Source organism: Dama dama, chromosome 6, assembly GCF_033118175.1.
Source record: "Dama dama isolate Ldn47 chromosome 6, ASM3311817v1, whole genome shotgun sequence".
NCBI lineage: Eukaryota > Metazoa > Chordata > Mammalia > Artiodactyla > Cervidae > Dama > Dama dama.
The window spans coordinates 43,588,575-43,616,030 of record NC_083686.1 but is presented as its reverse complement, the minus strand read 5'-3'; the positions used below and the strand labels follow the sequence as shown (position 1 = coordinate 43,616,030).

Genomic DNA, 27,456 nt, shown 5'->3' with positions numbered 1-27,456 from the left:
TCTTTAATTTTGCAAAATAACTATGATGGTAACAAAACCAGTGTAATTAGGAGACAAACCAGGAATGGAGAAAATGTAATGAATATAATTAACAGATAACTTATGAAAAGAGTTCGAGGTTTTATGAGCCAGAATATATTCTAACTTCACCAACATTTTTTTAAAAAAGATTTACTTATTTATTTTCAGCTGTGCTGGGTCTTCACTGCAACACGCGGGCTTTCTCTAGCTTGTGTGGGGGCTGCTCTTTGTTGTGGTGCCTGGGCTTCTCACTGTGGTAGCTTTTGTTGCCGAGTGCAAGCTCTAAAGCATGGGCTCAGCAGTCATGGCACATGGGCTTAGTTGCTCTGCAGCATGTAGTATCTTCCCAGACCAGGGATCGAACTGGTGTCCCTTGCATTAACCGCTGGACCACCAGGGAAGCCCCTGAAGTTCACTAACATTTTAAGAAATGATTCTTAGAGTTTTAAAACAGGGAGGGACCTTCGTATAGAGCTTAGGCACTTCATTTTGCAGATGTGGAAACTGAGGTCCCAAGAAGCTAGAAAATGGCAGCAGTGACCAAATAAACCCAGATCTTCAAGATTGGGGGGCTTGTTTCCCCACATTTACATAAACTCTTGAGATGAAGAGCATCTCTCCTTATCACTGGGAAATAGTACACACACACAAAAATCACAGGTTTAGCCACCGTTAGACTTGGTGATGCTAAAACAAACAAACCAAAAAGCAGCAGCATTTGCCCAGAGGGCTGTGTTTAGGTATTAAAATCTGAGCCATAATATTTTTGGTTCAGGAGTGACCTTTGTGTTCACAGTAGAGCTCCTGTGACTCTCCTGGAAGGCTGTGGACAGTGAGTTATATGGGAAACATTTGCATTTCTAAGGTGCTTGTGACCCCTGAACCTAGATTACCTTACAAAATGATGCCCAACCATAAAAGGACAAAGGACACCTTTGAGGTTTCTCTCCAACTTCCACATCACGTGAACCCAGGGATTTTTAAAGAGATAATACATCTCAGACACTGGAGGAAATTTAAATCACCTTCCCTTGGACTCTCAGGATTGGGTTGTCGTTTATTCTGCCAGCATCTGGTGCACGAACTAATGTAAAAAGTTTCTATAAAACACAGTGGTTGTGTCTTTTTTGTCTCTCTGAAATAGGACATTGCCAGAGTGAATCTATTACCTGTCTGAGCTATGGTCCAAGGATTAGCCTAGGTATGAGAAACCTGCCGGGAGGGCAGTGATGCTCAGAGAACTGCCTCATCCCCACAAAGTGCTCTCCAGGGAGAACAGAACAGAGTCAAAAGAAATAAACCTGGTGCAAAGGAAGGGGTTCAGATCAAAGAAGAATCGCCCGACAGGACTGTCTGACAGTCTGGAGTACTGACACAGACCATGTAATTCCATTTGAAAATCTTTTAAAGCAGTATTTTTTTCTGTTTTCAGAAATGATATCAGAGTAGTTTTACCCATAGGTGCTTCCCTTGTGGCTCAGCTGGTAAAGAATCCGCCTGCAATGTGAGAGACATGGGTTCGATCCCTGGGTTGGAAAGATTCCCTGGAGAAGGGAAAGGCTACCCACTCCAGTGTTCTGGCCTGGAGAATTCCATGGACCGTACAATCCATAGGGTCACAAAGAGTCAGACATGACTGAGTGACTTTCACTTTCACTACCCATAGGTAGGCACAGAGGACCCACTTCCATCATGCAAAGAGCAACACTTTATTCTTACTAGAACAGACATTCTGGAAAAAGATCTGCCTTCTTTGCCTGTGGTGCTTCTGTCAAAACTGTCATTCATGCACTTACAGACTGTCTTATCTGCTATCATGGTAGTTTGGGGCTTCTCTGGTGTCTTAGGTGGTAAAGAATCCGCCTGCAATGTGGAAGACCTGAGTTCAGTCCCTGGGCTGGGAAGATCCCCTGGAGGAGGGCGTGGCAACCCACTGCAGTATTCTTGCCTGGAGGATCCCCATGGACAGAAGAGCCTGGCGGGCTGCAACCCACAACATCATGTTTAATCAAGGAACTTGAGAGGCCCCGGCTTGTGGAATTCACTGGTCTTGTCTCTGCTCCCCATCATCCTGTGGCTGCCGGCTTGATATACTGCAGTGGCCTTTGAAGACTCAGTTATATAGTGCCAGTGACATAGTGATACCTTGTGGGGCTGGGACAGTGTCTTCTAGTTATGATATATGTTCTATGTCAGTGTCCAATATGTAGTAATGTCTCTCTCATAGCCAGGCTTCACTGGTCCAGGAATCAATGGGTGGAAATGGGAGTGGCTTCATTTTCTGTGATCCACTAGGAAAATTTTTCTTCCTGCCCTCTTGACCTCAGGTTCTGCTTGTCTAGAGTTCTTAGTTACAGTAGGAGGAATACTTCCACCAGTAGACACAGCAGTGATTCCAGGAGACAACATAGTGAATTGTTGGGATTCACGTGGTCCCTGTGGACCTGCTTCTCATTCAATGGGCGAGGAAGAGAGTTACTGTCTGGGCTGGAGTGATTGACTCTGATTATCAAGGGAAAATTGCCGCTACTGTATAATGGAGGCAAGGAAGAGTATGTCTGGACTCCTGGAGATCCCTTAGGGCATATTATATTCCCACATCCTGTGGGGTAATCAAAAACTACAACAATCCAGTTTGGGACAGCTAATGGACCAGGTTCTTCAGGTGTGAATCAACTCACCAGGCAAAGAACCACAACCAGCTGAGGTCCTTGCCGAGGGCAGAAGCAATGGGTAGTGGAAGAAAATAGCTATGATCAAACCGGTATTGTAAACCAATCATCAATCAATTAAAAATAAATATTAAAAAAAAAAAAGATAGCTCTGAAGACCAGCTACACCACATGACTGTTGGAGAAACAACCCATACTAGTTATGGGTACTTCTTCCTTATTTTGTTATGAATATGTTTCTCTGTGTAGTAACAAAATATGTTTTCCTATCTCCTGATCATCGAACGTAAGATGTTTTAATAATAACTTTATATCTCAATGGGGCTTCCCTGTTGGCTAAGACAGTAAAGAGTCTGCCTGCAATGCAGGAGACCCAGATTCGATCCCTGGGTCGGGAAGATCCCCTAGAGAAGGGAATGGCAACCCACCCCAGTGTTCTTGCCTGGAGAATTCCATAGACAGAAGAGCTTAGCGGGCTGCAGTCCATGGGACTGTGAAGAGTTAAGACACAACTGAGTGACTAACACTTTCACTTTTCACTTTATATCTCAGTATATAAGTTACAGGAGAAGTGTGAGCATTGCCCAAGGACTTTGATCTTCTTTTGCAGAATGGGTGTTTTCAGATGTATATAGGATAGTTGTATCATGTGGGTGAAAGTATGACTTTGTTATTGGCTTTATTTGGAAATCAAGTGTGGTGTGAGTGTGCATGAGAGCCAAGTTGACAAAGGGTGGAGTGTGATGATCATTTTGTTGCTGTGTCAACTTGGCTAGGGTATACTCCCCAGTTATTTAATCAAACATACTTCAGTTCATTTCAGTTCAGTTCAGTCGCTCAGTCGTGTCTGACTCTTTGCGACCCCATGAATCGCAGCACGCCAGGCTTCCCTGTCCATCACAGACTCCCGGAGTTTACTCAGACTCATGCCCATTGAGTCGGTGATGCCATCCAGCCATCTCATCCTCTGTCGTCCCCTTCTCCTCCTGCCCCCAATCCCTCCCAGCATCAGAGTCTTTTCCAGTGAGTCAACTGTTCGCATAGGTGGCCAAAGTACTGGAGTTTCAGCTTCAGCATCAGTCCTTCCAATGAACACCCAGGACTGATCTCCTTTAGGATGGACTGGTTGGATCTCCTTGCAGTCCAAGGGACTCTCAAGAGTCTTCTCCAACACCATAGTTCAAAAGCATCAATTTTTCAGCACTCAGCTTTCTTCACAGTCCAACTTTCACATCCATACATGACCACTGGAAAAACCATAGCCTTGACTAGATGGACCTTTGTTGGCAAATTAATGTCTCTGCTTTTTAATATGTTATCTAGGTTTGGTCATAACTTTCCTTCCAAGGAGTAAGCGTCTTTTAATTTCATGGCTGCAATCACCATCTGCAGTGATTTTGGAGCCCCAAAAAAATAAAGTCTGACACTGTTTCCCCATCTATTTGCCATGAAGTGATGGGACCAGATGCCATGATCTTAGTTTTCTGAATGTTGAGCTTTAAACCAACTTTTTCACTCTCTCTTTCACTTTCATCGGGAGGTTTTTTACTTCCTCTTCACTTTCTGCCATAAGGGTGGTGTCATCTGCATATCTGAGGTTATTGATATTTCTCCTGGCAGTCTTGATTCCAGCTTGTGCTTCTTCCAGCCCAGCATTTCTCATGATGTACCCTGCATATAAGTTAAATAAGCAGGGTGACAATATACAGCCTTGACGTACTCCTTTTCCTATTTGGAACCAGTCTGTTGTTCCATGTCCAATTCTAACTGTTGCTTCCTGACCTGCCTATAGGTTTCTCAAGAGGCAGGTCAGGTGGTCTGGTATTCCCATCTCTCAGAATTTTCCAGTTTATTGTGATCCACACAGTCAAATGCTTTGGCATAGTCAATAAAGCAGAAATAGATGTTTTTTTGGAACTCTCTAACTTTTCTGATGATCCAGCAGATGTTGGCAACTTGATCTCTGGTTCCTCTGCCTTTTCTAAAACCAGCTTGAACATCTGGAAGTTCATGGTTCACATATTGCTGAAACCTGGCTTGGAGAATTTTGAGCATTACTTTACTAGCGTGTGAGATGAGTGCAATTGTGTGGTAGTTTGAGCATTCTTTAGCATCACCTTTCTTTGGGATTGGAATGAAAACTGACCTTTTCCAGTCCTGTGGCCACTGCTGAGTTTTCCAAATTTGTTGGCATATTGAGTGTAGCACTTTAACAGCATCATCTTTCAGGATTTGAAATAGCTCAACTGGAATTCCATCACCTCCACTAGCTTTGTTCATAGTGATGCTTCCTAAGGCCCACTTGACTTCACATTCCAGGATGTCTGGCTCTAGGTGAGTGATCACACCATCGTGATTATCTGGGTCATGAAGATCTTTTTTGTACAGTTCTTCTGTGTATTCTTGCCACCTCTTCTTAATATTTTCTGCTTCTGTTAGGTCCATACCATTTCTGTCCTTTATCGAACCCATCTTTGCATGAAATGTTCCCTTGATATCTCTAATTTTTGTGAAGAGATCTCTAGTCTTTCCCATTCTGTTGTTTTCCTCTTATTTCTTTGCAGTGATTGCTGAGGAAGGCTTTCTTATCTCCCCTTGCTATTCTTTGAAACTCTGCATTCAAATGGGAATATCTTTCAGTTTCTCCTTTGCTCTTCACTTCTCTTCCTTTCACAGCTATTTGTAAGGCCTCCTCAGACAACCATTTTGCCCTTTTGCATTTCTTTTCCCTGGGGATGGTCTTGATCCCTGTCTCCTCTACAATGTCACGAACTTCTGTCCATAGTTCATCAGGCAGTCTATCAGATCTAGTCCCTTAAATCTATTTCTCACTTCCACTGTATAATCATAAGGGATTTGATTTAGGTCATACCTGAATGGTCTAGTGGTTTTCCCCACTTTCTTCCATTTAAGTCTGAATTTGGCAATAAGGAGTTCATGATCTGAACCACAGTTAGTTCCCGGTCTTATTTTTGCTGACTGTATAGAGCTGCTCCATCTTTGGCTGCAAAGAATATAATCAATCTGATTTCGCTGTTGACCACCTGGTGATGTCCATGTGTAGAGTCTTCTCGTGTGTTGTTGGAAGAGGGTGTTTGCTATGACCAGTGCATTCTCTTGGCAAAACTCTATTAGCTTTTGCCCTGCTTCATTCCATACTCCAAGGCCAAATTTGCCTGTTACTCCAGGTGTTTCCTGACTTGCTACTTTTGCATTCCAGTCCCCTATAATGAAAAGGGCATCTTTTTTGGGTGTTAGTTCTAAAAGGTCTTGTATGTCTTCAGAGAACCGTTCAACTTCAGCTTCCTCAGCGTTACTGGTTGGGGCATAGGCTTGGATTACTGTGATATTGAATGGTTTGCCTTGAAAACGAACAGAGATCATTCTGTCATTTTTGAGATTGCATCCAAGTACTGCATTTCGGACTCTTTTGTTGACCGTGATGGCTACTCCATTTCTTCTAAGGGATTCCTGCCCACAGTAGTAGATATAATGGTCATCTGAGTTAAATTTTCCCATTCCAGTCCATTTTAGTTCGCTGATTCCTAGAATGTCAACATTTACTCTTGCCATCTCCTGTTTGATCACTTCCAACTTGCCTTGATTCATGGACCTAACATTCCAGGTTCCTATGCAATATTGCTCTTTACAGCATCAGACCTTGCTTCTATCACCAGTCACATCCACAGCTGGGTATTGTTTTTGCTTTGGCTCCATCCCTTCATTCTTCCTGGAGTTATTTCTCCATTGATCTCCAGTAGCATATTGGGCACCTACCGACCTGGGGAGTTCCTCTTTCAGTATCCTATCATTTTGCCTTTTCATACTGTTGATGGGGTTCTCAAGGCAAGAATACTGAAGTGGTTTGCCATTCCCTTCTCCAGTGGACCACATTCTGTCAGACCTCTCGACCATGACCTGACAGTCTTGGGTGGCCCCACATGGCATGGCTTGGTTTCACTGAGTTAGACAAGGCTGTGGTCCTGTGATCAGACTGGCTAGTTTCCTGTGATTATGGTTTCAGTGTGCCTGCCCTTTGATGCCCTCTCGCAACACCTACTGTCTCACTTGGGTTTGTCTCACCTTGGACTTGGGGTTGCTCCTCTTGTGGGGTTTGCTGCTCCAGCAAAGCGCAGCCGCTGCCCCTTACCTTGGTTGTGGGGTTGCTCTTCTCGGCTGCCACCCCTGACCTCAGACGTGTAGCTCCTCTCGGCCTCTCCTGCGCCATCGCAGCCTGGTGCTCTCGGTCACTGCCCCTGACTTTGGGCAAGGGGTAGCTCCTCACAGCCACGCTTCTGCGTGGTCCATCGCAGCCAGCGTGCTGGTTGCTGTGAAGATATTTTGTATGTAATTAAAGTCCATAATCAGTTGACTTTAAGCAAGGGAGATTATTCAGTATAATCCAGGTGGGCCTGATTCTATACATTGAAAGACCTTAAAAAGAGCTGAGGCTTCTCTGAGAAAAGAAATCCCACCTGTGAACCAGCAGCAGATTCGAGCCTGCCCTTCCTAAGGACTTGCCTCGTGGGTTCAAACTTGCTTAGCCAGCCCCCGCCTGGCATAAGCCAATTTTTTGCAAATAATCTCTTAATGGATCTTACATGCACACACTCATGCATGCCTGTGTAAAAACACCTCCTGCTGGTTCTGTTTCTCTGATTAAACCCTAACTGATACAGCCTCAGATGTCCCTAAAACTGTCTTTACTCATTAGTGCTGCCAGTTAGGCCCCACGCAGATCCTACAGGTGTTGGGTGTTTAGTTAGCATGTGTTGAATTGAAGTGAATTTAAGGTCTTCAGCCCTTGGGTAGAGGTACCTTTGTTGAGGTAGTTTGCTACTGCACTAAATTGCAGAGCAAGGTAGCAGGCAGCTCCCCAACCAGTATTTCCCTCTCAGAGTTGGGCGTTGATTCACAGCACCCTGTGAAACTCAAGTGACAGAAATTGGCAGTGAAAAGAACCACCACCCACACGTCTTCTAGTATGTGGGAGAAATGTGGCCAAACACTGAGACTTCACATTAAAAATTATGTCTGCCTCTGTAACCATTTCTCAATATTATTTAGTTTGTCTTGTGAATTATTGTGAAATCTGTAAAAGGAGGTTCTGAGAGTCCAATGGGAAAAACTGGGAAAATTAAAAATTGGTTTTGAGAAACAAAGGACCTGAGAAGCAGCCAAGAAGTTACATTTTCTTTGGTTGGTCCTTGTGTAGATCTAGTAAGTACAGTACAAGCCTATTTCAGTATGTTTTCCTTAGTATGTAGAGTGAGTTCTACTATCATGTGACATATGTGTGGCTAAAAATCAGTGAGCTATGCTGAATCACAAAGGGAAAACCAGGGACTCATTGGAAAATGGGAGAGCGGCAGAACACAAAAAATTATCTATGACACATTTAAAAGGATAGGCACTAATAAAAAAAAATGGTAACACAGTTTTACACATGTTAAATGGTCATGAAATAAAGCAATACTGTAATATATATGGTAGTCTACCTTGAAAAAGACCTAGAGTTTTCTTGTGGATTGGAGTATTGGAGGGCTGCCCCTTGTGAGTTGCTGTGAGGCTGTGGAAGGGAGACAGAAAGCTGCAACACCACATGTGCATGGGTTTATCTCAAAGCACAGGTGGCAATCTGGGGGACGTGGTAGACGTTTGAGGTGTATGTGTGTGGAGCTTTTGTGTGTTCCTACACACCTCATTTCAGCAGAGTGCAGTTTTCCAAGCACTCATCTACCGCTGGTCGCGGATGAGATATCAGTCACATTGGAACAAATTTGCATTTTCAAAACAAGCGTGATTGTGAGACTGACTGTGCTGCCCAAAGAGATCACCACCTCTTATCTGTACTTTCAAACTCCCAAAGGTTCTTCATCGGCTTGGTGCAAAATTCATTTATTAACACTAAGATGAATATAAATGTTTTCCAGAAACACTGCATTTGATTGTGAAGTGCTGTCACGCATACCCGTGGGGTTTTGACATGCCTCTGTACAGTCTGAAGACGTCTCATTTCTAGAGCACGTCTGACTCTAATGGAACGGTCCATCTGTAGGTCGAGTGTCTGCCTTGTGTCAGGCGTTGTGTTAGGGCACGGTACCCAGCAACTGCCTGAATCCTGTAATTTCACTAATTTAAGAGGAATCCTGCAGTGCTTTTCTTATTTCTGGAACATCAGAATACTTTTGAGAAGAAGCTGTTTAGTTAAAAAAAAGATCACTAGAGCTACACTCTAGTAAACTCCTGTTTACTGAGCAGTCTGCTCTGGAATTTAGGGGAGAAATTTTAGAGTGTATAAGAATATGGTACCTAAAGAAACTACAAGACATTTGAAAGAGATAATGAAGACATTGTTTCCCAGAGTGTTCAGAGGAGCACGAGTCATGATGGATGTTCAGAAAGTCAAGTTTGGGCAGCACTGCTCTTCTGGAAGACAATACTTGGTATCAGCATATTAAAAACTCTGAAAGGTCCCATAGTGAAGAAACAAGTTTAACTTTGTTTTACATGGATTCTCAAATGGACTGGTCTTTGAATAAGAACCTGGTACTGACCCACAGAGCACAATCTGAGAAACTCCAGACTAACACGTGATGTTCTAAATGAACTAAGAGGAAATTCTGTTTCTCATTTGGAATGGTGTTATATAAATCTAATGCAGAGAAATTGTATGCTTTTATTATTTTAGGTTTAGAAATGAAAATGTAAAAGTTGCATCCTCATGACAAATGGAAAAATGAATCAGATTTGCTTGACTTGCCCAGTGATTTTTAATTTTTGGAGTCTTCTGTATAAACTAGTAATTATACTGATGTAGCCATCAAATGGTATGTAATTATATCCATGAAATAATAGATAATGGGCACTTTTTTAAATGAAAAAAAATCCCCTTAAGTAATTATTAGATGATGAAAGTAAATTAATTCAATTCAGTACTTAAAGAATGGAAATTATTGTGATCCCTGAAGCAGTGTGTATGCAGATATAGGTTCTTTCATGTGAAAAATTATGGCAGAAAAATGCTGAAATATTAAAAAAATGTGATACCCGCTGCTTTTTCTCCTATAAACTCAGTCATTTTAAGATGGTAAATATCCACAGAGGCTGGTAAGCAGATGTTTCATAGCTAGAAAGACATGGAATCAGGATTCAGGCCAATTACACGCGCTCTCATCTCTGGGGCCCACACGCTTAACCCCTAACTAGAGCTGCAGTCAGTAAGAAAAAACAAATTTAGTAGAAATAATACTTATTTCTTCTTCTTTCTCTCCTTTCCCCACTGCCCTAACCACCCAACAAGAGTAAATTTCTGTTGTAAAGTTGTAAAATGCCATCCTAAATATTCTGTTAGAGAATATTTTGCTATGTCCTACTGCTTCTGATGACTGTCGTATTTTGGGAGTATTTCATATTAGCATTGCAGAAGTTGTCTGTTTTGCTACATTGTGAAAATTGCTTTGATTTTTTAGGCCCATCTGTACAAAAATATTTACAGTAACAATTGGCATTATTTGTCAAGAAAATAGCTGCTAATGATGACCACTCACTTAATCCAGTTAATTCTGTGGAGACAGACTGTTGATTCAGCTGCCAAATCATAAATTGATCATAAATAGTTTACTGAAGGATACGTACAGACATATGCTCAAGTTTTCATGATGGTTGTTGTGGCATAGAATTGTAGATTCTTCATAAAATATAGGTACTTGCCTTTTTGATATGGAAGATCTTAGACCTAAACATTGAGAATAAAACTGGGGAGTCCAGTAAATAAGAGTATAACTCCTTACCTGATTTATAAAATTGTATTCCCTATTCAGATTGCTTTTTCATCCTGTTCACACCTAGACAGCGTATTAAAAAGCAGAGACATTACTTTGCTAACAAAAGTCCATATAGTCAAAACTGTGTAGTTTCTAGTAGTTTCATGTATGGATGTAAGGGTTGGACTATAAAGAAGGCTGAGTGCTGAAGAATTGATGCTTTTGAACTGTGGTGCTGGAGAAGACTCTTGAGAGTCCCTCGGCCTGCAAGAAGATCAAATCAGTCAATCCTAAAGGAAATCAGTCCTGAATATTTATTGGAAGGACTGATGGTGAAGATGAAGCTCCAGTACTTTGGCCACCTGATGCAAAGAGCCGACTCATTAGAAAAGACCCTGATGGTGGGAAAGATTGAAGGCAGGAGGAGAAGGGGATGACAGAGGATGAGATGGTCGGATGGCATCACTGACTCAATGGACATAAGTTTGAGCACGCTCCGGGAGATGGTGAAGGACAGGGAAGCCTGGCATGCTGTGGTTCATGGGGTCGCAAAGAGTCGGACACCACTGAGTGACTGAACAACGACAATATTAAGGTTGCTTGGTCAGAGTTTGCTGTCTGAATACTGGGTGGGCCTAATGTTAGTTGCAATTACTAAGTTTTTTTTCTAAAGTTAATCTTGTAAAATTAGTTAACTGCCACAGTCAATAATAAAATAATCATAAAAGTAAACTTTTGAATTTTATTTAAAATGTAAAGATATTTCCAACAGGAACATTAATTAATTGTGGAAATGGAGACGGGGGAAATTTTGTTTAATAATTGAGATGTCACTAAACACTAAGACTTTGAAGCAGACTTCAGTGAAAGCTTCTGTGTTATGACTCCTCCTCTGAAGAAAGATTGGTGTTCCTAGGATTTAGAATCTTTTTTTTTTTTCCGTGGTAAGAGGAATGGTTATTGGTTGCAGAGTTCAGGTAGGTTTCCCTGTTCTTTTACCTTCGCGGTAGTAAGTAAGGCACTGATGAAACAGCCTTTGCTGAGTAATTCACGAGCAGGGTGCCGTCTGACATCTGGACTTTGATATGTGTGTGGGCTCATGCCAAGGGATTGGCCATATAACCTGCAGCACACAGTGCCAGGCTGGTGGGTTTATAGACAGCCCTTAAACAGCCAGCTCTGCAGAACAAGTCCCCCGGAGGGGGCCTTTGTGTGCTTGCCAAGTCCGCCAAGTTCTCCGAGCAAAGGCTTCCACAGCCGGGTGTCCTCTCCCAGACTGTTCACTTTCTGTCCTCCCCATCGATATGATCAATGCAGCCAGTATTTTATATGGTGGCTGCCACCATTCAAGACACTGGGGCATTACAAAGGCTGATGATCCCTAACATCAGCCTTCTTGCCTGACCATGTAGACCAAGTCACCCATCAGTTAAATAGCCATTCAAGAAACTGTCATTTAATTTGCCTTTAATTATAGATAAGTCCCTTGGTTCTAGCTCAATTGAACCCCATCAAATCCACTTTAACTTTAGAGCAAGGGATGACTTTTTTCTTATCAGTAAATTCTAACAGTCTAAAATTCTCTACTTAGCTTAAAAGCTTTATTTGTGGACCCAGGCTGGGGGGTGTCATCATAACTGACATTTTTAGAACTTTACTATGGTCTTTTAGAATATTTCCAATTAGAAAACTTGGGGTTAGGTATGTCTACAGTGGGAAGAGAAGCAATTGATATAAAAGGAGAATTTTATCTCCTAAATAAATGAAATGTAGCTTAAGTTGCTATTTGACCATTTACTACTGCTGTCAACCTAGAAATCAGATGTGATGTCAGTTACATGTTTTGAACCTTGGATGATCATGGAGAAAGTACTGTACTCATTTATTTCATCAGGCAGTGCCAAAGACCAGTTATGTAGTAATGTAATAATACTTGCGGCACTTACAGGATGTTATTCGTTTAAATTTTTTAATGGATTCATTTTATATAGAGTCAAATCTTTTTAAAAAATATTTATTCTCGGCTGCCTTGGGTCTTAATTGTAGCACACGGGGTCTTTTGTTGCGTCTCAGGCTTCTCCCCAGTTGCAGTGTGTGGCCTTAGCTTACCAGCGGCATGTGGGATCTTAGTTCCCTAACAAGGGATCCCCCCGGAATCCCCTGCATTGGAAGGTGGATTCTTAACTGCTGGACCACCGAGGAAAACACGTGAAGTCAATTCTTCTAACACTTACCTAATGTTCTGTTATGGTCTTCAAAATCTACTGATTATAATTTTTAACATTAACCATTGGAGACGTTACTGTTGGAAACCAAAAGTAGGTTTTGTGAAAATCTCTGACCTATATGCCTGAATAAATAATCACTGAAAATATTTTGAAATTAAACCCTCCAATTTTTTTTGTTTGTTTTTGCCATTTTTAAATAATGTGATCTCAGTTATATTGCACATTTCCTTGTCTTTTGGTTAATTTAACTCTTTCTGAGGACTACATGCCTAACGCACTGCCTTATTTGCTGTGTTATCAATCTCCTTTCCTCTTAAGGGGGATACAGTATGTTATTTCCGGGATTGATGAAGTTGGAAGGTGTGTTTGCGTCTATACTAAGGATCCCAGACTGTTATCTTCTTGTAATTGGTAATTATTCTTTATGCTTCCTCACTTCCTCTCACTACTGCTTAGGGCAAAGTAGTTTAAACCACTTCTTCCTCACATCAGACTTTCTGTGAACTCTTAGTAAGACCAGAACTGCAGATCACGAGAGGAAACGAGATGACCATCTTGAACATCATTAGCCTCGTTTTGATCTCGGGACAGCAGAGATCTGGGGACTTGACACCCAGATGGGGGCTCAGTCCTGTGTGTGTTGTGCAGGTACTTTTCCATACATATGATGAGCGTTCATCTCTCCTTTCCCCTCAAAGCTCCTGACTCCAGCTTCCAAGATATATTTCCCAGGATACAGACAAGTAATTTCATCTCTCTGGGCTCAGGTTTCTCATCCAGAAAACAGAGATGTTTGCAGTATCTGCTTCCCAGGTGGTTTTGAGGATAACTGCAGTAGTATCTGTGAAGTTCTCACAGCAGTCATACATGTGTCAGATATGTGCATGCTTAGTCATCCAGTCGTGTCCGACTCTTTGCGACCCCGTGGACTGTAGCCCACCAGGCTCCTCTGTCCAGGGAATTCTCCAGGCAAGAATACTGAGTGGTTGCCACTTCTCTAGGGGATCTTCCCGACCCAGAGATCGACCCTGCATCTCCTGTGTCTCCTGCATTGCAGGCTAATTGTATGCTGCTGAGCCAGCAGTCATGCGTAGCAAGGGTTAAATAATTAAAAAAAAAAAAGATTGGCCTCTGGATAAATGACTCTTTAATTTTGAAAGGAAAGATCTGAGAGGAAGCTTCTCCTAGTAGAGGTTGATTTACACTTTCTCCTCTGGGGTAGGAGTGGGGTAATTTAGACGAATTTGTATACGAAGGCGCAGAACTGAAAGGGATTACCTAAAATATCTGTAGAAAGTGCTGGCAGTAAGCCTGGGTCCTGACTGGATCTAATAACGTATGGAAAGATGTTCATAACAGTTCCTCTGAGGCTCTTCATAGTATGTCTTAAAAGGAGACAAGAGGAATAAACTGCAAAAATATGGGGATGGAGGGACTTGGGGGCAAAGCTTATGCCAAGAGTTAGCAGTTATCTTCTATTACCTAATAAAGGCTGAAAGAGTGATTCTCAGGGAAGATGAGATATATATATATATATATATATATATCTCAAGTTATATGTGTATCTATCTATCTATACCTATCTATCTATCTATCTATATAAAACCTTTTAACCACCTGTCTAACTTAGGTGTTTTTCTCAGCATCTCCCACGGAAAGGGGCCCTGGCCATCTGCTTTGTTAAAGAAAGCAGGCACCAGCATGGTGTAGCACACGCAGGGGATGCCCTGCCAGCCAGCATGAAGCTGGGCAACCCTTAGTGGTGCCCGCAGGGAGAAGGCCCTGCCCGGGGCGCGGCCCCCCGCCGCTGTGTGGCCCCGCTGCCCGAGGACCATGCTGGCGCCGGGCCAGGTGGCTGTTGGCTCCGACGGCCGCCCTTTGCCCCGGCTTGCAGCCCAGGTCATAATTCGCTCTAGGCTCAGAGGTGCAGCCTTGTCCAGCTGCAGCGTGTTTATCTTGTAATCCACAGACAAGAAGAAAGGAGGCAAATTCCAGCCTTTTAAGAAGTTGTTCGGCAAAAGGAAAAAGAAAGGCACGTCGGTGTCCCAGGAGGCGTCTGCGGGGCGCAAGTGCCGCTCTCCCCCAAGTGTGAGCAATGGGACCTTCTCTTCCGACGAGGAGACCCTGGAGGACAGTCTGAGGTAATCACTCACGCTTTTTGCCCTGAGACCTTCCACGGAGTTCGGGGTAGGGAGTGGTGTCCCAAGGGAGGCAGGGCCACCTCAGGCCGGGTTTCACCTCCTGGAAGGTGGAGGATCGGGGTGCATGGGGCGCTAGCTCTACGCAGCCGCCTCGGGGAGCTGGCACATGGGTCTCACTTGCCGGGAGAGCCCCGGAGTCTAAGCCTTCCTCTTGCTGCCCTTGCCCTGGAGGAAAGTGGCAGCTCACTGCCTCAGCTCAGCAAGCTTCCTTGGCTTGAAGGAGACCGTGTCCCCTGTCCCACTGCCTGGTGAGGAAGAGGTTTCACGCCCACATTGAGTACATAGACTGCTGGTGCACGGACGCCACCCTCACACCCCTGGCCATCTCTTGCAGCTCCTAGAACCCACCTCCGATGAGTTTCTGCTCCTTGTTCTCTCTCCACCTGTCTCCCTTCTTCTCTGCTCTCCTCCGCCCCTTCCCCCTCTCCTCCTTCTCTCTCCCTCCCTGTCTCTTTTCTCTCCTTCTCTCTCTCTCCCCATCTCTACTCCCTCCTTCTCTCCCCTCTTGTCTCTGCTGTCTCCTCCTCTCTCCCTCACTCTATCTGGCTGTGACAGTGTCAAGAACTTAGACACGCAGGGTCAGGCAGTACTTTCTCACCTGAGTGCTGGGAATTGAAGTCAGAGTCAGAGATGGTTAAGCTCTGCCCCTGACAGCTCTGCAGTCAGCTCCTCTGAGGAGGCCTTTCCCACTACCAGTTCTGGTTTGTTTGCCCTTGACAGCATTCCCGCAGCATCGGGAGCCTGGCTCCAGCAAAGAGCTTGTCGCTTTCTCTGGACATTATTGATGGGCTTGTCTGTCTCACTCACCTGTCAGTTCCGTGAAGTCAGAGAGCGGGTTTTCTTCAGCCTCATCTTAGGCTCTCAAAATGTTTCCTGTGAATGCTTGGCGATGCATTAAGTCCGTGTTGATGGCATAGATGATGTAATCTGTGATATTCTTATTGTGTTTCAAGGACAAAGACAAAAACATCCTCAGTGGCCTGTCTGTGAGTATAGTGTTGTCAACTGCAGCTGAGCCCAGATTACAGAATCCTGAAGCAGGCCATCCACATTAAGCTTTACAGTGCCCACGACAGCATTTGTTAGTTCCAAGTAATGCCGACTCCTTTTCTCCACAGGCCCGTATTTATTTTCCATTCTCTTTAGTAAGGAAATTACTGACCAAAGGAAACGATCTCAGTGAAAGAGAACACAGCTAGCACCAAACTAGACCCAACTGTTGGAATGTCAATGCTGATGTAGAATTGAGTATTGTTCAGCGTGAATCACTTTTGATTTTACTTCAGTTTCTTCCTTTGCAAAGTAAGACTCTGAAACTTTCTGCTTCACACATCAGAATGAGGTACAGATACTGAAATACAACCGAGTAGCGGATTAATGCAAAATCTGAGCACGTCTGGAAAGTTCTCCTTGAGAAGGACTGTCCTGTGAAAACACAGCTGGTCCCTTTTATAGCTCTGTCAAGTCTCTGATTTCTTGTCGAACTATATTCGACTCAGAAGACCCTAGACTCTGGTTCTCATCCCACTTAATTGGCATTCCAATTACCCTTAGGTTTTTTCCTTAAGGTTTAAAGTTTTACAAAGCCTTGGGGAAATCTACATTGGATCTGACAGCTACATTTCCAGTAAATATATGTAATGTTACCGGTTCTTCTTAATAAACCTATATTTATGAAATGTATGCTGTATTTTAATTGTTTAACACATTTGTGTGATACAGGAAGCTAGAAGGATACACTTTGGACAGTGAGCTTTAAAATGGCTCTTTAAATATTTTTAAAATTAAACAGGAAAATAGAAGTTCCTTAAAATAGATATATTCCTGTTTTCTTCTCAGAAATTTCATTTTTTAAATATTAAATTATTTACATATGTATTGCCGCTCTGGGTCTCCCCTGCTGCAGGCCGGCCTTCTCTGGGTGTGGCCAGCACGGCTGCCCTGTGTTGTGGGGCTCACGGGTGTCTCCCTGCGGGACTTCCCTCGTTGCAGACCACAAGCTCTAGGTACTCGGGCTTCCGGAGGTGTGGCACATGGCCTTAGTTGCTCCGAGGCATGTAGAATCTTCCCAGACCAGGGACTGAACTCGCCCCTGTGTCGGGAGGCATATTCTTATTCACTGTATTACCAGAGAAGTCCCAGAAATTTCCAACTGAAAAATAATTCCACCCATGAAGTAAATACTATGTGCATCATCTACAGTATAGCTGAACTTCTGATTATTTGCCCTATTTACAGAAGGAGAAGATGAAAAATGCTGCTTCTGATAATTCTTATTTTCAGTTCACTGCTCAATTAACAGATATGCTCCTTTATGTTGTGTAGGATTCAAAAAGTATGTGTGTGTGTATATATATATGTGTGTGTGTGTGTGTGTGTAGTGTATTTTATTTGTTAATTTCCAAAACGGGCAGCTGGTACTAAAGTACAAAACTCAAAATTCTGTGAACATGATCTCAGGTGGAGGCTCCAAGGAGGCAGACTTTTCAGCCCAGTGTGAAGGAGAATTTCATAATTACTAGAGCTGTTTCAAAATGGAGAGGCTGGGTGTATGCCAGGGGGATGGGGACTGATGAAGGGCAATTTCTGCACCGGGTATGAATTTAAAGGAGCTGAACTTTAACATGCTGTCGAACTCCAAAAATCTCTAATTCTAGAAATGTCTCCATGGCCAAAAATAGCTCATTATTGATCTGCTCCTTCTGCCTGAAATTTCTCATTTCCTTTGGGTCTTAAAGTATTCTGTTCTTTCTCTGGCTTAGAAGCCTTCATTTCTCCTAGGCTGCTACTTTTAAATTATACATGCCAGTGGGGAAAGCAAAACAGTAAAACACGATCAGTTTTTAACAATTTACTATGACTTCCTTTATTAACCAAAGACAGCTAATGCCGTGTTTCCCAAAGTGTGCCAAATAGATTTTAAACTTCAAAAGGGGGAGAGGGTCATTTTGACAAAAAGGTCGGGGAAATCCTGGACCAAAACGAATTAAATGGAATTCTTTACACAGGACTTTTCAGAGCTTTTACTATGCCATTGTGCCCTGGGAATTTCCAAGAAGAGAGATGTCATTTGCAGCATTTCCAAGATTCCTTTAACCACACATTTCCCCACCCCCCACCAGAGAATATCCATTGGTGTATATTAAAGTTACCACGTGTCAACCTTAATACAAACGTGTTTTACGTAGGTGAATTCACGTGATATTTCCCATGACTCTCTGAGATAGACATTATCCCTCCCATTTCAAAGATGAGAAAGCCAGAGCCAGAGAGTGGCTTGCTGGTAAGCCGCTGAGGCGAGGCCCCACAGCAATGGGCGCGCTCGGAACCGCCCGCTCTCGGCCTCTCTGTCCCGCGTCCGCTGGGCTAGGGAGCTAGTCACGTGGCCCCGGTTGTCCTGCCGGCCCCGGGTCGCTGAGCTCGGACATCCTTTGGTCCTCAGCTGCCTGCCAGGGGTTCTGCGACTTCCGGGGACGCGCTTGTCCCGCCTCCAGGCTCCGCTTAGCGCCCGGCGGTGACTGTCTCACACGCAGCTGCGGCGCTCGACAGGGAGTGCCCGCTGCGAGCGTGCTAAGGCCGGAAGGGGCTCCCCGGACGCGGGCGCCCCCGGGGGCTGGCGCAGGACAGGCAGGGCCTCGGGAGTAAGGGGACCTGGAGCGGCCTGCCGGCAAGCGGCGGGGCTTGGAGTGGCTGAGAGACAGGCGCGGATGTTTCCAGTCGGAAGAGGCATAAGCAGGGGCTTCCACGGGGGGACGAATGTGGCAAATAGGAGTAAACTTTGCAGCTCATTCTGTGAGGCCACTGTTACCTTCATACCAAATCCAGGTGAAGACATCACAGAAAAAGAAAACTACAGACCAATATCTCTAAGGAATCAAGACATAAAAATTCTAAACAAAATACTAGCAAACTGCATCCAACAACATATAGTATTACACGCCATGACCTAATGGAATTTAAGCCAGAAATACAAAGTTACTTTTATATGCAAAAATCAATCAATATAATACACTATATTAACAAAATAAAGGACACAAACCACATCTCAGCTGATGAGATAAAAGCATTTGACAAAATCCAACACCCTTACATGATAAAAAACACTCAAAACTGGGAGTGGAAAGGAATTTCTTCAACTTGATAAAGGACAGTGATGAAAATCCACAGCTAATATTATGCTTAATGGTGAAAAAATGTGTTTCCCTTGAGATCAGGAAAAAGAAAAGAATCACTTTTTAACACTGTACTTACTGTAGGTTATAACTAGGACAGTTAGGCAAGAAATAGAAGCTTTAATTTTGGAAAGGAAGAAATAAAGCCATCTATCTGCAGATGCCATGATCTTATATATAGAAAATCCCAAGGAATCCACAAGAAAACCATTCAACTAATAGAGTTGAGCAAGATTTCAGAATACAAGATTCAGGTTTTCTAAATGTCCATCGACAGAGGAATAGATACAGAAGACGTGGTACATATATGTGGTGGAATATTACTCAGCCATGAAAAGAATGAAATAATGCAATTTGCAGCAACTCTCTGTTTGGACCCAGAGAGTGTCATACTGAGTGAAGTAAGTTAGACAGAGAAGGAAAAATATCATATGACATCCCTTATATGTGGGATCTAAAAAATGACACAAATGAACTTACAAAACAGAAAGAGATTCACAGACTGAGAAAACAAATTTATGGTTGTGGGGGTGGGGTTGGAGGGGGCTTGGGGGAGGGGATAGTTGGGTGGTCCGGGAAGGTCATGTACACGCTGCTATATTTAAAATGGGTAACCCATGCATGGTACATTAACAACATTGTTAATTGGCTAAACCCGAATACAAAATAAAAAATTTAAAGTTTGGGGGAAAAAAGAAAAAAGATTAGGGTTTTGTATTTCAGTGTGCCCGCTACTCCTAAGAAAAAAGTCCAGGCTTCCCAAAGCCCTCCTGTTGGTCCCTCTGACTGGCCCTCCACCCGGCCACGGGGGCTCACCTCCCTGCATTGGACGCCAGGACTGGGGTACCCAGTATGTGGTTGAGCCCCTCACTGCCTAGGCAGGATCTCTGCCCATATAATCTCCGTTTCCTTCTGAGTCCTCTTCCCGGAGCACAGGTTCTGGCCTGATCACACCCACTAGGAAGACTGTAATAAAAAAGACAGACAATAGTAAGTTTTGGTAAGGATGTGGGAAATGGGAACCCTCCTACATTACTGATAATGTAAAATGATGCAGCCACTTTGGAAAACACTTGGACAGCTCCTCCAAATTGTTAAACATAGAGTTACCATATGACTCCAACTCAGCTGATTTTGTACATGGTAATTCTTTTGTCTGGAAAACCCCACCCCCCACCTCTACCTCCTTCCTCATCTAATTCCTCTTCATCCTGCAGTTTTCCGCACAAATGCACTTTCCTCCAGGGAGCAAGCTTTCTCTGGCCCCCTGAGCCTAGACCAGGACCCCCTGCCCTTGTTCTCACAGCTTTCTTTACTTTTCCATAAACGTAGGCCTGCACACCTTACCTTTCATCCTATTTCCAGCCTCCAGCACTGTGCCTAGCACATAACAGGCATTCAATAATTATTCATTGAATGAATGAATACATGAATCCTCCCCTTTTTACCATATTGACTCTTCCCACTCACTGTACCAGTCAGTATTCTCTTAATTCATCCTTCGGTTTCCCACCGTGGTGAAGAGGATCTCTGTCCCTTTGACCTGCTGGAAAAGGAAAATTACACGGTTGGTGCAGTGAGACAGCATGTCACCAGTGAAATTACAGTGAAGCCCAGGCTCTCTGATTACCGTGTGCGCGTCGGTTCCTTGGCCCTGCTGCTTTTCAAAAGATGAAGTCAGAAAAGACTAGTTTACTTTATCATTTCTCCTCTATCCATGAGAACCTGGGATGTGCTAAAATTGAACAGAGTGGAGAAGAGGTGCAAAAAGCATTAAATGCATGAAAATTAGGACTAAGCAGGAGAACTAATAGACCTGGGCTGAATAAGTCTAGGAGAAAGAAGGTTGATGATCAGTTTCAGTAATTATTAGAGATACAAAATGTGGAAGGGCAGAAGATTGGAAGCCAGGATCCTCTTGTGAATCCAGGTGTTTTCAGAGCTGTGTGACCTTTACCAAGCCAGCCTCTTGATCTGTTAAATGGATATGCTGTCTTCCAGGATAATTCTGAGGACAAAAAAAATGCATGTGGGGGCTTCCCTGGTGGCTCAGTGGTAAAGAATGTGTCTGCCAATGTGGGAGACATGGGTTTGATCCCTGGTCTGGGAGGATCACACTTGCCGCTGAGCAGCTAAGCCTGTGAGCTGCAGCTCCTGAGCCCATGCACTGCAATTGCTGAAGCCCATGTGCCTAGACCCTGTGCTCCCCTAGAGGAGAAGCCACTGAAGGGAGAAGCCTGAGCACCACAACGAAGCGTAGCCCCTGCTCACTGCAACTAGAGAAAAGCCCAAGCAGCTATGAAGACTCAGCACAGCCAAAAATAAATAAAATAAAATAATTGTAAAAATTCATGGGCCCTGACACTATTTGCTATAAAGAAGTACTTTCCAAATGCAGGGTGATATTACTACTGAGACGAAGAGGATGTTGATAACTAGTTTTCTATTTCCAAAGCATAGACCAAGACTAAACCGATTGCCACGGTGGCTAGAGAGGTTTATGGAAAGACCTTACTCCAGGTGGGGCACCTGCAGGGTGCATGGGAGGCTGAGGAGTCCCTACAGAATGTCCGAGGCAGGCTGGATGACTGATGGTCTTACATGACGTAGACCGGGGACTGAGCCTGGAGGCTGGAGTAGATGATCCTTTGACTTCTAGTTCTCGGTGTCTGTTTTAAGACTCAAAACTTCCTTCCTCTTCCTTGAATTTTTTATGGCATATCCTGTTTCTCTTGTAATTATAGGTGATTCGGTACCCTTTAGCCTATTGAGAACTGTGTATTTTCATAGAAGGTCAGAGTCCAGGATGAGTCTCCAAGATGTCACACAAAATGTAATCTGACTTCAGTCTCTTGCAGCAACTCCAGTTTGTTTGATGATGATAGTTAATTGCTCTTCAGCATTTCATTTAAATGAGACTCACGGCTCTGTTTAGGAAGAAAAGTGCTGATCAATTACAATTGCCCCTGTTGTCATGGAAACAAGCTGCAATTGGACTATAATTATATTTCCTTATTCCTGAAGTGAATCCCTAATCATTGCCGTGGTAATTACCCAATATCTATGGTCCCAAATTACATGATGCTTGTCCAAAAAAGACAAAGGAGAAGTAGGAGGGCTGGCCTGAGACATGTGTTAACTGTGCAGCTGCGGAGAGCCTTCTCCTTTTTTGGGTGGGGAGAATTTCCCTCTGTAGGCTCTTACTCCAAGGTTAGATGCGATGTCAGTGGGTCTTAGATGTGACCAGAGTTTAGAGTAGTGGCCAGAAGACGGTATCAGGCATCATGAGTTAACAGAAAACCCATCTACAGGTATCTTTCTGCAATGGTAATGAAATGCATTATCTGATTCCTGACAGTCTAGAAGACTTTCCATGTTCCAAGGACCATTGAGGAAGCAACCTAACAACATAATCAAGATCCAGTCTGATTCCTTTTCTTCTCTGGCATTTTCAGGGAGCATGGCTATCCCCAGGCTTATTTCCTCAGGGCTCCAATGTGGCTGCCTCTGTTCCAGCTGTCACCTGCAGATGACACAAACCAGGAACAAAAAGGGAGATCATCCCTGTCTTGTGTCACATTTTATTCACGAGGAGACTTTTCCCCAAAACACCTCCGCCAGCAAACTTTCCCTCCCTTTTCATTGTTCCTTTCACACCAGACCCTACTGGAAGCAGTAGTTCTAGACAACACAACTTAAAATGGAGATGGCCCTCCTGTGCTCCTTAGCACTCACTGCCCAGTGGGTGAGGGATGCAATAGTATGTCTAAGGGATAACTTTGTTTTATTTTCCTTCTCACTTTCTCTCTCTGCTGTTCCTTTCTAGGGCTTAAGCTCCAGGCCACAGACCCATCACACACCCTCTATCTGATCTCTGCCGCTTCTGCAGATAGGCATGGGCATAGGGCACTGGAGATAGGTGTGGACATGCAGGAGCATGGGGTGTGGCATCCTTTGCCCTCAGGCCACAGCCTGTGCCACTGAGAAGAAAGACAGCCTCTTGGAGGACAAGTGGAATCCGAGCACCAGAGAGCTAGCTGTTCAGATGACTGGTCTGTGCGGACGGGCTGAGTGGGAGACGAGCATCAGAAGGGGATCCCAGAGCATAGTGGTGGCTGGTCTGGGTCATGCAGCTGTTAGCTTCTGGTTCTCCTTCTCCAAGCACCCAACTTCCCTTTCAGGGAATCAGTTCTGCTGTGTGCCCTTCTGGCAGAAGTTGGTGCCTGCTTCCTAGGACAGAAGCCAAAAGGCCCGGATCTTCTGCTTGCCCTCCTGCTGAAGCCTGGCCTGAACATGTGACCCAGCCTGGCCAATGAGCCTTTGTCTCCTAGGGCTTTGACTGGGCAGGTGGATCCAGGAAGTAAAGACACAGCCCGGAGAGCAGGCTGTAACCGGGCTCTTTGAGCGCTGTGTTCCAGCGGCTGTGGTTCCTGACGCCTTGACCTCTCGAGCTCTCTTCACCCCTGTCTTTCTCCAGGCTCTCACTCTAACTTTCGTTGTCCTTTGAGCCCTCACTGTTCATCTAGTAGCTTTTCTTTTCTTTTCCTAATTAGTTTATTTATTATCATTATTATTTTAATTTCTGGCCACCCTAGGTCTTCCTTGCTGCGGGCAGAGGCTATTCTCTTGCTGTGGAGCATGGGCTCTAGAACTCTAAATTTCAGACAATGAGTTTAAAAATGGCTCTTTAAATATTTTTAAAATTGAAAGAATAGGAAAATAGAAGTTGCTTAAAATATATATTCCCGTTTTCATCTCAGAAATTTCTTTTTTAAATTATTTATGCATCTATGGCTGCACCTTTACTGCTGCACACAGGCTTTCTCTGGTCACGGCAGGCGGGGGCTGCTCTTCGTTGTGATGCATGGGCTTCTCATTGCCGTGACTTCTCTTGTTGCAGAGCGCAGGATCTAGGCACTAAGGCTTTGGGTAGTTGTGGCACTTGGGCTTAGCTGCCCCTCAGCATATAGAATCTTCCCGGTCCAGGGATCAAACCCATGTCCCCTGCATTGGCAGGTGGGTTCTTAACCGCTGGACCACGAGGGAAATCCTAGCAGCTTTTCTCTTGGTTGAGTGAGACAAAGTTGGTTTCTCTTACTTGCAGCTAAGAACTATAACTGACACAGAATTAAACCTGGAAAACTTGGTGAGAGAGAGATGGGAAACAGCCAGAAGCAGTTTGCTGGTTTGAGTTGGGAAGGAGGCCTAGAAGGGCCCTTTGAAGATGCTGATCATCCTGACTTGCCCACGTTTTGCCTTCTCAGGACTGTCACTCCCTCAGTGGCCTCCCCATTGAAAACCCATCTGATGAACTCTGGTACACTGTTAATCCTTTACACATCCACTGAAAAAACATACAGCCTTCATTTTGTAAAGCTCTGTGGGAGAAGCTGGGCTTCCCTATCGTGGACTTCCTTGGCATGGGCTTCCCTGGTGGCTCAGATGGTAAAGAGTCCGCCTGCAGTGCAGGAGACCCAGGTTCGATCCCTGGGTCAGCAAGATCCACTGGAGAAGGGAATGGCTACCCACTTCAGTATTCTTGCCTGGAGAATTCCATGGACAGAGGAGCCTGGCAGGGCTTATAGTCCATGGGGTCACAAAGAGTCGGACACGACTGAGCGGCTAACACTTTCACACTTTCAGGGAGAAACAAAGATAACAGTTATATCCCTGCCCTCATGCAACTCCAAGTGCTGTAGTGAAAATATAATGATACATCTTACAATGCGAAAGCACTTTTGTTTTCCTTCTCATTTAAGGCATGATTTTAGTAACCACAACATAAACATGTATGTAACGAGAAGTGCATGCATAGGGCTTTCTGAGGGAGAAAAGGTCCCCTTCTTCTGGCAAAACAGGCGAGGCTTTGTGGGATTGATAAGGTGCTGTTGGACCTTGAAGGATAAGTAGGACCTGCATGGAGAGATTGGCAGTGGGCAGTCAGCCCACGGGGAGGAAGGGCCTCTGCAGTGATGGAGCCAGGAGAGGGTGTCTGGGGGACTGAAGAGTTGGGTTTGCGTTTCTGGATGTTTGAAGTAGGGTAACACTTGATAATAAGAGGTAATATTTATGTAAACACGTTACTCTAAGGTTTTTACCTGTGGTAGCTCATTTAATCCTAAATAAGCTCCATGTGCTACGCTAGTCACTCAGTCATGTCTGACTCTTTGTGAACTCATGGACTGTAGCCCACCAGGCTCCTCTCTCCATGGAGTTCTCCAGGCCAGAATACTGGAGTGGGTAGCCTTTCCCTTCTCCAGGGGATCTTCCCTACCCAGGGATTGAACCTAGGTCTCCCACATTACAGGCGGATTCTTTACCATCTAAACCACCACGGAAGCCCTAAGCTGCATGAGGTAGGTCGTATTATCATCCTTATTTACGGATAAGGAAACCGATGACCTGGAGGTTTAGTGACATGCCCAAGGCCACACAGCTGTAAGTGGGAGAACCAGGTTTCATAGGGAGGCACATTGGCTTCAGTCTGAGTACTAAATCCCTGCATTGCAGGGCCTCTGCTTCAGAAAGCCAGAGTGCTTTAGGGTGCCTAAATGCCATCATGAAGAGCCTTAAGTGCCAGGCAGCCACTGAGCTTCATCTGGTAGAATTTGGCAAAAAGGAACCACTAGAGGTTTCTGAGCTGGCAAGTTAACTGCTTAAAGATGAGTGTCAGGTTTGAGAGGAGGTGGAACTGGAGGAGACTGCAGTCGGCGATCATTTACAGATGTCGGTCATCTTATAGGAAATAAGCAGAGATCTGCTAAGGGCAGTTAAAGGGCTAGTGAGCATTGTTGTCACTGTTCCTCCTGGTTTCAGTTCTTTTTAAAAAGAAATGTATTTGGCTGTGATGAATCTTAGTTGCGGCACATAGGATCTTTGACGTTCCTTGCAGCATTTGGGTTCTTGTCATTGCAGCATGTGGGATCTAGTTCCCCGAGCAGAGTCAAATCCAGACCCCCTGTGTGGGGAGCACGGAGGCCTAGCCACTGGACCACCAGGGAAGTCCTTCAGTTCTGTCTTGGTAAAGCCTCTCTCTTCACCTTCGGGGCCTCAGCTTCTTTGTCCAAAAGGACAAGTCCTGGCCTTGGTGATCACGGAGGCAGCAGAGACTGCTGGCTGGCGAGGACGGCTGCCGCCCTGGGTGCGCGGCTCTCTCCCGGTGCTGGTCTCCATGAGGGGCCCACTGGAGACGGGGCAGGGAGCTCTCCAGGGCCCCAGGCACAGCCGTGGAGGACTGTGGCAAGCAGACTCCAGTGCAGGTTTAAATGGGTCCTGGAGCTCAGATTTGCAGTCTTACTCATTGATTTCGATATTGTTTTTGAAGGATTTCTACCTGTGAAAGGGCAGATAATGTTTACTCATTAAGGCCTTTGGTACAATACCTTTCCCCTAACCTGGATCTGACTTCACTTACAAAATATTATAGCACAGAACCTAAGGGATGGTAGTAACAAAGAAATAGGAAACATTGGAATTTTGTGGGAAATGCCTGATGAGTTTGCTTTTGTTTGTGTCAAATCTGTAGAGACAATGGGCTAGCCACATAGTAGGGTCCACTGGAGTATCAATCCAAGTAGTAAGCATCCCTGGTGGCTCAGTGGTAAAAAAAAATCTGCCTGCCAGTGCAGGAAACGCCAGTTCAATCCCTGGGTCAAGAAGATCCCCTGGAGAAGGCAATGACACCCCACTCCAGTACTCTTGCCTGGGAAATCCCATGGACAGAGGAGCCTGGTAGGGTGCAGTCCATGGGGTCTGAAGAGTCGGACACGACTGAGCGACTTCACTTTCACTTTTCACTTTCATGCATTTGGAGAAGGAAATGGCAACCCACTCCAGTGTTCTTGCCTGGAGAATCCCATGGACAGAGGAGCCTGGCGGGCTACAGTCCATGGGGTTGCAGAAGAGCCTGACACAACTTAGCGACTAAACAGCACATTGGGGTCCACTAGTGTAGCAGGAGACAGGTGGGTAGAAGAGAGTGCAGTACTGGAGTTAGTTATTGAAAGTGATTGTTGGGACTTCCCTGGTACTGCAGTGTATAAAAAGTTGCCTTGCAATGCAGGGGACATGGGTTTGATGACCAGTCGGAGAGCTAAGATCCCACATGCCACGGAGCAACTAAGCCTGCACGCCGCCACTACTGAAATCCTCGTGCACGGCAACTGGAGAGTCCATATGCTGGAAAGAACCTGCGTGATTCAACTGACCTGACACAGCCAAATAAATAAATGAATAGTTTTTTTTAAAAACTGATTGTTAAAGCCCAAAGAGTAGCCTCAGGCCATTCTGCTGTCTCTGCCTTTGGAAGGATAACCAAAGGAGTCAGTAAGGCAGTTGAGAAGATGAACAGTGGTCTCCATGAGCTGATTAGAAGTTTCTGATAGATGTTTGGAATC

The 27,456-nt window shown here is 44.5% G+C and overlaps 1 protein-coding gene across 3 annotated transcripts in view; it reads left to right on the top strand.

Annotated features, from left to right (window-relative positions):
- The window catches only part of CRACD (capping protein inhibiting regulator of actin dynamics), a 128,514-nt gene that overhangs the window by 63,393 nt on the left and 37,665 nt on the right, over positions 1-27,456 (top strand). For 2 of the 3 annotated variants that reach the window (XM_061145907.1, XM_061145904.1), the window contains exon 2: positions 14,657-14,828. The gene's annotated coding sequence lies outside the window, so the exon portion shown is untranslated. Of the gene's footprint in view, positions 1-14,610; positions 14,829-27,456 lie in introns of those variants that run through there. The other variant, XM_061145905.1, reaches the window with a different exon arrangement.